This window comes from Talpa occidentalis, unplaced genomic scaffold (genome assembly GCF_014898055.3).
Source record: "Talpa occidentalis isolate TD23 unplaced genomic scaffold, MPIMG_talOcc4v2.1 talOcc4.3, whole genome shotgun sequence".
Taxonomy (NCBI): Eukaryota; Metazoa; Chordata; class Mammalia; order Eulipotyphla; family Talpidae; genus Talpa; species Talpa occidentalis.
Window position 1 is genome coordinate 125,776,035 of NW_023603184.1, and position 13,301 is coordinate 125,789,335.

At 39.1% G+C, this 13,301-nt stretch overlaps 1 pseudogene; it reads left to right on the plus strand.

Annotated features, from left to right (window-relative positions):
• The first annotated feature begins 3,193 nt into the window (after positions 1 to 3,193).
• On the plus strand, positions 3,194 to 3,752 carry LOC119256130 (60S ribosomal protein L29-like; annotated as a pseudogene).
• Positions 3,753 to 13,301: the final 9,549 nt, after the last annotated feature.

A 13,301-nucleotide genomic window follows, 5' to 3' on the forward strand; every position in this document is an offset into this window, starting at 1 on the left:
ATGGACCCCTATCCAGATGCCAGCCGGCTGGCACCTCTTCACCTGCTCAACAACACTGCTCTGGATAGGAAAGCACTGCCTCATCTTCAGCCGGCCACTTTGGGCCCCCGTCAGGCCAACCGATGCCCATTTCTCTTAAATGATTAGACCGAATAATGCCATTTTGAGACTCTGAAATGAAGTTAAAAAATATCATAGTGACAGAATATATCCCATGGCCCAAATTCAAGATTAACATGTATTTATTGACTTGACTAAGAAGTTAAGATAGAAAACAAAAAGTGAGTGGATTCTATTAGCCTGAAATCTGCTTCCAGCTTCACTCCTTTCTCATTCACCTGCACATTGAGGTCAAGCAGAGTGCAATATTGAAAGACTTTTTAGATGGAGAAGTAAGATTAGGGAATTATTCCCTTTGGTTCAGTGGGGGTTTAGGGTGGGAACAGGTTAGAGTATGGAGGGGTAGGAAGACAAATTAAAAAAAATTATTAAAACACTTGTCTTTCACTCATGAAATGAGCCACTTAGTTCCTATTAATGTTTACCTTTTAGTTCAGAAAGATGTAGACATTGCCTTTGATGAATTCTGGTTGCATTTAGTCATTTTGACCAACAGAATGCCTTCAAAGTAATACTAGGCAAACTGACTTGTTTTCCTTACACCCTGTGATGGGAATTCATGTAATCTTCACAATATGGTTTCAAAAGAATAAAGTAGTCCTCCCACACTAAGGAAGAATGTGTCAGGAAAAAACAAATGATATCAAATTTATTTAAATTTTATGTCAAAATTATTTAAATACTATGAAGGTTATTTGTTTACCAGTAACACCCAATCAAATCAAATAGGGGCTTTTCTGTTCCATATACTTCAGGTTTTCACAGTTCATCTCTTTGTTGTCTGCATGAAGATCTGAATGGGATGTTGAAAGTGCATCTATAGGAGAAGTGATAATATTGTGAAAAAGGAATGTTAACATTTATTAGGCTATGGGGTGGGGGGATGAGTCCCAAGAAACTTCTGAAGGAGGGAGAAGCAAAGGGAATAATTTTATTCTTGCCATGTACCAAGAGGTTGGCTGACATTGGGTGGAAGTTTTCTAAGATGGCAGGCAGAAGAAGCCCTCACGAGAGCAGCTTTATAGGAACCTTGTGTATGTCAGGGCATAGAGCTCCAGAAGTCTTGTGGGTTGAGCTGTCTCTCTACCCTGGAAGTCTACCAACATGGGAAAGTATTTTGGAGCATGTCTTTTATGACAGCATCACAGTTCTCAAGATACCCTACAAGGTCTAAGCCTGGAATGACTGGATATTTTTCTGCCTCCAGTTTGAGTCAACTGGAATATGCCTGGAGACCCCAAAGAAAGAATCTAGTTTTGCCTTTATAATCTATTCATTGCTTCATTTATTCAAATGAAGAAGGAGCCTAGGTTTTAGAGGTAGCTAGACCTGGTTCATATCCCATTACTAGCTGGCATCAGGAGAGTCACTGCCTTTCTAAGACTGTGGTTCTTCAAGTATAAAATGGAGATAATGATCACAATGTCTGTCTATGTACTGTAATCTCCATGAGGGCACAGCCCAAGTCTTTTTTCTGCTTGTTCCTGGCACTTAATACCATGTCTGACATATGTTAGCTATTATTATTATTGCCAGGTAGATAAATTATGTATAAAATTAAATTGGCAAAGACCTGAGAAAGGAGAGACTATTGCAAAATAATTTTAAACCCACTAACCAAGGATGAGGTGCTAAAGGATTTGAGAACCTCCTAATTGCCACCATTTTTGTGTTTCTTGGAATATCTCAGTTTGCAATAAAAAGCATAGCATTCTGCCCTACCCCTTATATGTATAGATAGAAGTCTTCTTCTTCTTCCTTCTTAATGGTGGAGGCAAAAGAATCATGATTTCAGATATAAATCATTGCACTTTGGTTGATTTTTTTCAATGGGCTTCCATTCCCTGAATTTAATTAATCCAAAGGAGGTCAAACTCAGTAGCACTTGGGTGGTGAACAACTGTTGAATTTATACTGGCACATGTGCTACACTTCCATTCTCTTGTCACATGGAGTTCTTAAATCCATGTTATTCCACTGGATTTGAAAATGATAGAACTGGAGGATTTTTATAAAGGGCAATGGAAAAAATAAATAAAATATAAAAATGGAAAGATCTGATCTTTGGTAATAAATGATTTTGTTTTCTGACGGGAAAAATAGATTTACTAAAGATGAATCACACTTCAGACATTTCTTACTCACTCTGAACAAAACCAAAGTAGAAATGTTAACAGGGAAGTCAATTTTCACTATTACTATGAACCAAGAAATGGTTTAAAAACAGTGGTTGGAGCATTGCTTTCACAGTTTCAGACATGGTAATTATGAAGAAAACAATGTCATTTGCTGCTATCACTCTAGAGTCTTATAGTTAATAGTATTTGTATAATTTTTGATTGTGAGCTCACTTATTTTGGGCTGAATGTACCAATTTATAAAGACCAAGTATACATTATGTTCTCTGTATTTAGTGATAAAATTGTATTTAGTGAGCTACCATGTACCTGTTTAAAATTTGTACTTTGATATTATCTGAATGTTCTTCCCCAGGTAACTATGTTCCCTCATCTCCTTCAGGTCTATGCATAAGTGCCATCTTCTACCCTAGCTAAATCCTGCCACACTGTATCTTCTTTCTTTGCTTCCCTCTACCCCATAACATTTTGGCATCTCTTACATTAGACTTATTTATTTTTCTTGCTCTCCAAACTAGAATGTAAGCTTCATGAGGAAAGGAACTTTGTTTGCCTTGTATATTGCCATATGCCAATGTCTAGAATAGTGCCTGGTTTGCCAGACAAATATTTATTGAGTGGCTGACTGAATTTCACATGCCCTTGTGAATCACCAGTCAGTCTAACTGAATTAATCACACTTGAGAAGGAGAGAACCAGTTCTGGTTTTAACTTTCCCATTAATAAGTTCAAATATCCATTTTATTAGGGAATCTGGAGGTAAAACATATACACAGAATCAAATCCAAAAAAAAGAAAACCTGATGGATATAAGTTCATTTGCATTTTGTGTGGTGAGAAAAGCCAATACCTCTAGAAAGGTTTATCTTTAAAAGTCATGTTAAATAAGTAACAGTCAAAAGTAAGTTGAGCTTTCTCTTCCGGCTCAAGGCACCTGGGGAGCCGCGGGCCTTGGTGCAGACATGGCCAAGTCCAAGAACCATACCACACACAACCAATCCCGAAATTGGCACAGAAATGGCATCAAGAAACCCCGATCCCAAAGATACGAATCTCTTAAGGGGGTAGATCCCAAGTTCCTAAGGAACATGCGCTTTGCCAAGAAGCATAACAAGAAGGGCCTGAAGAAGATGCAGGCCAACAATGCCAAGGCCATGAGTGCATGTGCTGAGGCTATCAAGGCCCTTGTAAAGACCAAGACGGTCAGGGCTAACATCCCAAAGGGCAGCAGCCACAAGCTCAGCTGACTTGCCTACATCGCTCACCCCAAGCTTGGGAAACATGCACGTGCCCGCATCGCCAAGGGTCTCAGGCTTTCGCGGCCAAAGGGCAAGGCTCAAACCCAGGCCAAGGATGCGGCTGCAGCACAGGTCCCCAAAGGAACACAGGCTGCCAAAGGTACCCAGACCACCAAAGGTACCCAGGCCGCCAAAGGTGCCCAGGCCCCCGCAAAGCCTTAAGAATAGAGAACGCTGTCTGCCCGTGTAAGGACAGAAGGACTGGTGTCACCCCTAGGCTGCTGTCTACAGGGCACTGGTGTCTTCCTGTGCTATTTGTACAAATAAATCTGAAGCAGAAAAAAAAAAAGTAAGTTGATTTCCCACTGAAGTTCCTACATTTCCTCTTAAAGTTGTATTGACTATGTTTAAAAACTATGTTTTAAAGCCTAAGACTTCCAGAAATGTTGCCTTTGTAGTAAAAATCCCATCCTTCTACTGAACTGCTGCTCTTTTTTATGAAGTGATTTTTCTCCAGCAACTTTTCTATAAATGCCTTCTATAAATGATTGTGATTCAAAATGAGCACAGAGATGGGACTGCTGGGGTCAGACAACTTCAATTTCTTCACCTGTTATACTATGCTATACCTGAATATTCGAATGGCTTGCAATAGTTTAGAAATAAAATAACCACAAAACCAAAACTGTATCATTTAGAACAAGCTGAAAATTCAAATAAGACTTATTAATCAACACAAACACGCACACACACACGAGAACTGCCACCATCTGTGGGTAGGGGAAGGTCCTTGAACAAGGACACAAGGGCTGGTCTGGTAATTTGTGTAGTAAATTGTATTTATGTCAGTGCAATTTGTACTTTGAGAGTGGCCTGAGGCCAAATAGGTGTGCAATGAGTTCATCTTGAGACTGTTTTGTTTGTTGTTGAAATGGAGCTCATTAAACTTAATAAAGGTAATGAACACTAGAAAAATATGAGCCTACATGTCTCCTCCAACTCCAAGAAAGACTGAACTCAACTCATTTCATGAGGTCATTGGGACAAATCAAATGAATTATAAAAGACAAAATTGGTTAAAATCAGCTCTTAAATGAATTTTCTCATAAGCCCTTCTTAGTGCAAACTTCATGTAATAGACCTCTCACCACATCCTAGTTACATAACGATGTGAACAGTATAATTGCCACAGCCAAAAGTCACTTTTTTCTTCAGTCTGATAACACAGATCAGTCTGATTCCTTTCAAAGCTGTATTCTTTCACCTCTCTCAGCTTGTCTGGATCACAGATAATAGATCAGTGAGAAAAATCAAAGAAACTTCTGGAGCTCTCATAATGGAGTCCTGACCACCATACTAGTTAGCAGCCAATGAGATGGTCTGGGAACCTTACAACCTTGTTTGATAAATTGGCTTTTCCTAATTCTATTTGTGTTTTCTAGACTGAGGCACTAACTCTTGACTTTTCAACAGTGGTGCTCAGAACTTTGGTTCTTCTGCAAGGAATCTGAGGAGGTGGGCGTTTCATCTTTCGCTGAGTTGGTGCCCCAAAGTAACGTGTGCTTTCCTGTTGAAGCACAGGAAAGGACAGGCTATTGTTCTGGGCAGAACATAGCACATTTTCTCACTGTATTCAATGTTCAGGGTGTGGACCCTGGACTCCACACTTGAAAAATGCTTGGCGGCCTCCCTGGTGGTGGAAGGGGTTAAGACGCAGCACTATGAAGCTATCCACAGCCACTGCAATACAAGTTCAATCCCTGGCCAGGGAGCTACCCACATGGCGCAGCAGACCTCTCCTGTCTCGCCCGCTGCTTCCCTCAGCAGTGTCTGTTAGTAGATCTGCCTGTTCTGCTCCCCACTCTGTCTCTGGTCAATCCTTTTACTGCCGCCCCACCCCCCACATCTCTGGCCTGCACCCTAGCTCTTGCATGCATAAATAAATACACCTTTAGAAAAAAAAAAGGAAAATACTTGGGACGAAATATGGGTGAGCCAAGAGTATTTTGTCATTTCAAAGCTAATTTCATTAACGAGGGTGCTCTAAGAGTTGGAATGAGTGTTTCCAAGCCCACTTCCCTATCCTATTCGCCTGGTGAATAACAGGGGAAAGGTTTTAGAGTACTGGGAATTCACAGGGACAAACAGTTACAGAAAGGTGAGTTTTTCTTAGAGTAGATAATCTTCTACTTATATTGCATCTGATGGAGTAGCTATCTAGTTGACAGATATAAATGCTTCTCTGGCTCCAAAGAACACATTGTGAGATCTGGGTGGAAATGTCAGTTGAGACAGAAGAACAGCAAACAGCTTTGTTTTCCTATAGTTGTGGTTTTACATGGTGATGATGACACGCAGAGATGAAAATGTGCAGCATGAGCTCCAGTTGTTATCTGAGTGAGCATCTCTGCCAACACTGAAGGATATGTGTGGGTGTCACCTGCAAGGAGAAAGGGGGGGAGAGGGGGAGAGAGAGAGAGAGAGAGAAAGAGAGAGAGAGACAGAGAGAGAGACAGAGAGAGAGAGAGAGAGCGCTCCTGTTTGAGAAAGAAGAGCCAGTTAATCAAAGATCAACAGTGACAATTATGCTGTTTTTTTCATGAGCTTTTATGTTCAGCTTCCTTCCTTTCTATTCTCCAAGTCTGAGTTTAGTATCTGCACTATACACATGTATCTGGTGACTGAAGAAGAGGGTGGAAAATGTGGGTTAGCATGGGCAACATGGTAGTTACCATAGATAGTCATTTGTTTTCTGGGCACACACTTAGCATTTGATGCATGTTTTCAAAGTGTGCATATTTGCTAATTTGGGGGAACATGTGACATATGACACAAAGGTGGACCCGCCTGAGGTTGAGGACCTCTCTCACACCCAACCCTGATTTATGTTTCTGCTTCCTGCTTTCCTCTGTATTCATTTAATAACTACTAGGTGGGCGCCTACCCAGCTCTGCAGCTGGTAGTAAGCAACACAGACATTATCATCTCCACAAATGCAGAGTGTAGACTTTTGTATCCTTACTTTTTTTCTCACTATATTCTACTTACCCAGTCTTTGTGGCTATTTGGTATCTTTGTCTTATTGATTTGCCTGCAATTTATTTGTTTGAGTTGTTTAATATCTCTAACACATTAATTTCTTAGGTCAGGGGTTGGCGCAATTTTTTTTCTGGATAGGACCAGAGAGTAAATATTTTAGACTCTGTAGTCATGCATTCTTTTATAGCTACTCAACTCCGCCAATTCTATGACTCTACGAAAAACAACATGTATGCAAGTGAGCACGTCTACATTTCAATAAACCTTTGTTTGTGTACATGGATTTGAGTTTCATATAATTTTACATGTCACACAATATTAGCATTCTTTTGATTTTCCCCTGTGTTACACATGCAAAATCAATTCTAAGCTCATGGCTTGTTCAGAGGAGGGCAGTGGGCTAGATCTGGCCTGCAGGTTGCAGCTTGCTGATTCCCGACTTAGACCCAAGCTACAAGTGAGTTACAGGCTTGTCTTTTCAGCTTTAGCCACCATCTACATTTTCAGGGCTGGAAAGAATCTGTTTGAATGTGTGTAAGTCTTCTTGGAAGTGGTGAATGTTATATATCTGTGTGGACATGGACATGAATCAATGAAGAAACAACAAGAAACTTTATCTGAAAGTCATTTTAGGAAGAAGAAACAGGAAATTATAAGAGAAGGAGAAACTTTCAAGATGATGGATTACCCTGTACATTATCGCTAAAAGTGTAAAAGTATTGGGAATTATGATTACTCTTTACTTAAGTCTTCTTTGCCCTCTGTCCTTTTTTCTAGGCATTGAATTCTTTTAATCTATCGGGAAACAAAGTTAATTTTGAGCCACAGAAAGCAGGGGGACAAAAATGGCTTGTGTCTTATGTAAGAATAGGACCTGAAACTTTCCCTGAAACTTATTCTGCACAAAAAACCCTCAAATCCAACTTGGGATGGGTGGAGCAGAGATCAGACACAGCCTTCTCAAATTGACTTCCTATTTGGCAGCCACAACACTCTTTCAGTCTTCACTTGTCTGCCATTTTACACTTTACCTAGGGTAAAGCCTCTAGAATCTGAACTTAGGCTCAGCATTTCACAGGCAACTGGTGAAATCAGCCTTACTTAGACAAGAAAGGTGCTGACTGGACTCTTACCATCCCTTCACCTCCATTCTCCACTCTTGTCTACAGTTGCTGGTTACACCCAAGGCACAAATAGTCCTTGGAAGCAGCCCAGTATATGTGGGCAAACCATCTGGGCAATTTAAAAATAGGGTTAGATCTGTCTAGCCTGATCTGTCAAGCCAAGTTCAGGAAATTGCCTCTAAAAGGTCAGATGATTAAGATTATTGTGCCAGTGGTTTAGGATGCCAGTAATGAAAAAATATTCTGCTGGAATGGATTTATCCTGACTTTGCACATGGCATTCAAGTCTTGGTCTGGGTGAAGAGCCTCAGAAATTACAAGATTTTTCTTTTCCAGCGTGTGAGGACACTGTGTACATTGATGTATGCATTATGTGCCCAGCACAGCCCCTGGCCAAGGGAATAGCTGGGATTAAAATCCACGGTCTCCTCAAACCACACACCTTCGAGAGTGATGCCAAACTGGAGAGGGTGCTTTTCTCTAAAGCCCACAAGTAGAGGCTATTAAGGCCTTGACAGAACACCTACCTTACTACCATTTGATTACTGAGCTCTTTACAGAATAAATTAGATCCCTATTCTCAAAATAGGAATGGTCTAGGTTGAAGAACATTAAAAAAAAACACACACACACCAATATATGGAAGGTTTTTAATACTATGAAAATGCATGTCTTCCCTGGGGGCCGCCTTCAGTCTTTCCTTCCCCTTATTTCTGCATACTTTAATTCATTTGGTTGTTTTTTCCTGACATACATTTAGTGAGGTTGTTTTTTTAGGAGTAATATGAGAAGGAACTTCCAGGGTTGGAACCCCAATGAAAACAAATGTTTTCATGCCCAGAGAATTCTGAATTTCAGGTTAGTTCTTGGGCTGTCCTGGAACTTTAAAATGAATGTCAGAGGCTACTCTTCCTTCCTAGTCATGACTATATGAAGGGGCTAGATTAAATAATCTCTAATCTGATTGCTATCATAGTTTCCATGCTCCTCATCCCAAGTCTTCTAAATAACCTTAATATAAATGCTATTGTTTTATATGCTTCCTCCCATCATCACACTCCAAGTTTTATAGATATAAATATTTTATGCTTGATACTTACCAATCAGGATTAGTTGAATAAATCTATTTTCTATAAATATTAAATCCAGCAAGTTTCCAATATAGTTTCCATCACTCTTAAGAAAACAGTGAATTTTACTACTAAGTTTAGGCTGGAAATCTTGAAAATGTCATGGGATTTATGGATTTTTTTATGTAGATTTAACTTGAAAGGCATTTTTACATTATAGAATGAGAAAAATATAATTTTTTTCAGTGTTTAATTGCAAACTGATTGTGTACTACATTCAGATAAGATTATTACTCAGTCTCCTAAAATTAATTGAAAGGTTTTATCCTTCTGATGGGTACATCAGTTAAAAAGTTGGCATTTTTCAAATAATAAATTTCATGATGATATGAACTTTACATTATTGAATCTTCTGAAGTGAATTCTATCTTGAGTATGGTCAGTGTTCAAATATCTTAACTGAATGAATAAATAGGTAAATGAGGGTGCTTTCATTTGATAAATATCTGCAAGATATTCTGGTATTTGACAGATTGTGAAAACACTTAGGAAAATTGAGGACTACTCATAAATATTTGCCATTTCTTAAACTGTTAAAATGTATTCTATTAATATACATTTTAAAGACATTGTTCAGACATTCAGAAACAAAAACTGTTTTCCCTTCATTGGTACCAAACATACTACTTACACCCCATGCACTCCCAGGGCATCCCAGGGAATGGTTGAGTCAGAGCAGTGGTCTTAGTTTTTTTTTATCAGTGGTTGTTTTAGGCTTGGACACATCAAAAAGTTCTGGCCAATGATGTGAAGGTGTTCGGAGGGACGTTTGGGAAAGTTTCTCCTGGTTCTTAAAAAGAGATCTTTGGGAATAAACTGTCTCTTTTCTGCTACAGAAAAAGATGTCTGCAAGCAGCATCTGGAATAGGCAGCCATCTATGGAACAAGCCACAGAGGGCTTAGCCTGAGGAAAACACAATGAGGCAGAGAGAACAGAAGAGGGAAGAAACCTGGGTCTTGATGACACTGTTGAGCAGTAGATTGAACCAACCCAACACTGAAATAGTTTTTCTTTCAACTTCTTCTCTTGTAAGACAATAAATGGTTTTATTATGTAAGCTATTTTGACTTGAATTTTCTGTTGTATAACGTGTAAAATATTCAAAATGGCACTCCACATTTATTGATGCATATAAATACTCATAAAATATTTAGATTATTTACTTGGAGGACAAAGAAACCTAACTCAATATTACCTTGTCCTTTTTTTTTTTTTTAAAGATTTATTTATTTATACAAGAACCAGCGTACAGGCCAGATGTGCGGGAGGGTGAGAAGATTCACCAGAGACAGAGTGGGGAACAGAACAGGCAGACTGATGATACACACTGCTGAGAGGAGCAGCGGGCGAGACAGGAGAGGTCTGCCGCAACATGTGGGATTCTCGCTGGCCAGCCGGGATTGAACCCGCACTGCAGAGGCTGTGGACAGCAACACAGTGCAGTGCTCAAATGCCTGCGCCAACGGGGAGGCCCAATAGTATCTTGTCCTACTGACATCCTCAATTATTGATCTTGGGTAACTGAATAACTAAATTATTACCGTGCTCAGGAAAGGATCCATATGTGCTGACACATGAAATCTGGGCAATTGTTTGAACACATTACCTCTTTGGGGATATTTTGGATCAAATAATAATAGAGTAGACAAGGCCCCACTAAAGAGACTTAAGACTTTCTTCTTTTCCCTCTATGAATTGATGTGAAGGAACATCTCTGAGAAAGAGCCTGAGGAATTTGTAGTCATATATAGACTTAAAATATTTATGTGAAAAATGAGAACATGGGATTACTTCCTTGTAGAATAGGACATCACTCACCCATAAAGTTTTTCAAGATTTTTCTAGTTGAGTGGTTTCTTTCTATTCCTATGTTCCTTAAAAACACTCCAAAATTCAGGAGATAATAGCAGAGGCAATTCTTTGTAGGTGTAAAACAATAAATGTTAAATTAAAAAATTCCAAAAATGTTTACATTTAAAAATATAAATTAAAAAATATATTGCTAATTTATATCAGTCAATGTTTTAAGTGTCAGAACCCTTCCCTACTATTCTGCTAATGAAATTTAGTCAAAATGGGTTTATTAGATCTGGAGGATCCTCCTTTCAGTCTCTCTTACCGTCTGGCAGTGGCTCCTCAGACAACACTGACCTTCTTTGGGATGATGCATTGACTTCTGGAGTGGCTTTAGGATTTCCCACAGGAAGTCTTGTATCCCTGCGAAGAAGGACATAAATAGGACAAAGGTGTTTACTATAGTGATGGACACTGAGGACAGAAAAGAAGTTCAAGACATATATTTAATCTCAGAAATTTACTACCTGATTGGGTAAATGACTCTTCATAAAGGTAGTACCCAGTAAACTCCAATTAAATGATATATTATTCAAGTTCACAGACAAAGATGACTGACAACTGGGATACAGATCTGGTTCTGGACTGTATAGACATCTTTTCAAACTTGTGTGAAATGGAATTGCTTTGAGGAGGAATATTTGTACTTTTGTGTATTGTTGATTTACCTAGCATAGATGTCATACTGACATACATGCCCTCAGTCTCGTACAACAGTCTGCTACTCTATTTATTCTCAATAACATAGTATTATCAAACTTTTGATCTTTGTCAACTTGATAAAGTGGAATCTTATCTTCAAGTTAATTTGCGTTTCATTTTTTATGAATCAAATTCATTTTCTTTTCATAAGATTAAGAGTCATTTGTATGCCATTTTCAGTAACTCTTCATTCATATTCTTTACCTACTTTTTTTTTAGTTTTGTTGTTGACTTTTTAATGTATGATTTCTTTACGGAAACTCCTTGAAACTCCTTCATTTTAAAGATGACTAGATGTAAACTGTTATTACATTTTTCATTCATCTACATTTATTAAATACTCATTCCATGTGAGGCACTGAATTTGGCATGAGTTAGATATATCTCCCAAACAATGGAAGATAGAGTACTTCCTGCCCCACCCCATCCCTATTTTTTGTCTATTATAAAGCTAAGGTTAGGGAGTTACTGGAGCTCAAAGTTGGGGCATCATCTAGCCCAAATGAGGAGTTGGAAAGGATTCATGGAATAGGTGACACCAGCTGAATCTTCAAGGACAAGGGAGACTTAGCATGCTGATGAGGGAGAATTACATTTCATGGAGACAAACTTGTGCAAAAACCACAAGCATTGTGACTTTGAGGAGTTCAGCATGTGAATTCAGAGTTGGTGGAGAACAGGTTAAATGTGGGAGTGTGTAGGAGATGAGACTAGCAGTGTAGACTCACATCATGTTAAGACAAACTCTATGCCAGTGATACTAGAAACTAATATATTTTAAAATTATTATAATTTATAGTTAATACTCTTGCTTTATGGAAAACTGAAAAATGAGAAATAAATGTCTTCCTCTTCCTTGTTCCCTCCCTGATAATTTTAGTCTTTGTTTTTTTTTCTATTTACCTTTGCAACTTTAAATGTTTATATTCCTATTTCACGATTTATAAAACTTAACATTATTTATGGATTCCCTAGTATGAAAGGTGAATAATTTAGCTCATTTCTACTAATTCCTACCATCCAGATTTTGGGGAAAGGTTTTAAGCACAAGAGTGTATCACTGGACTTATATTTTGGAAAGAAAATTTTCCTAAAATGTAAAGGATGGCTTGGTGGCTGTTGTAAGTCAAGCAAGAAGGTGGAGTGGGGGAAGGCATAGGAGAAGGTCCTTGGAGGGGAGAAAGATGAGGATGGTGATTAGAAGTTAGAAGAAAGGATAAGAGCTCCCTGGGCACTGTTTGGTGCCAAAGCAGATGATACTTAACGCTCTCTGAAACAGAGAGTCAGGAGGAGACAGTGATTTTAGGGGAAGGGAAAGATAAAGAATTCCACTTTGGATATGTTGAGTTTGACATGCTTGTGGGAATCCACTTAGAGATGCCATATGAGGTATCTGGACACAGTTGTGATACACAGGAATAAGATCTAAGGTGGGAGAGAAATTTGTGTCAGCCATAAGTCTATATTCTTTTTTTCCCTCAAATTTTACTGACCTCTTAACATAAGCATATCATTTTTAAAAAAGATTTATTTATTTATTTTTATACAAGAACCGGGGTACAGGCCAGATGTGTGGGAGGGTGAGAGGATTCACCAGAGACAGAGCAGAGAACAGAACAGGCAGACTGACAAAATACACTGCTGAGGGGAGCAGCGGGCGTGACAGGAGAGGTCTGCCATACCACGTGGGACCCTCACCGGCCGACCGGGATCGAACCGGCGCTGCAGAGGCTGTGGACAGCTTCATAGCACGGTGCTCAACTGCCTGTGCCACCAGGGGAGGCCCAGTATAACCATATCATTTTGGGAGTGGAACTTCACCAGTATATGTACTTTCATTGCCCTGCACCAAAGTCCCAGGGCCACAACCTATAACTTCTCTCTCCTACCCCCTTCCCTCCCGCAGCCTCCACCAAGTTTATTCATTTTCTCACTCACCCCTTTGAAAAATATTT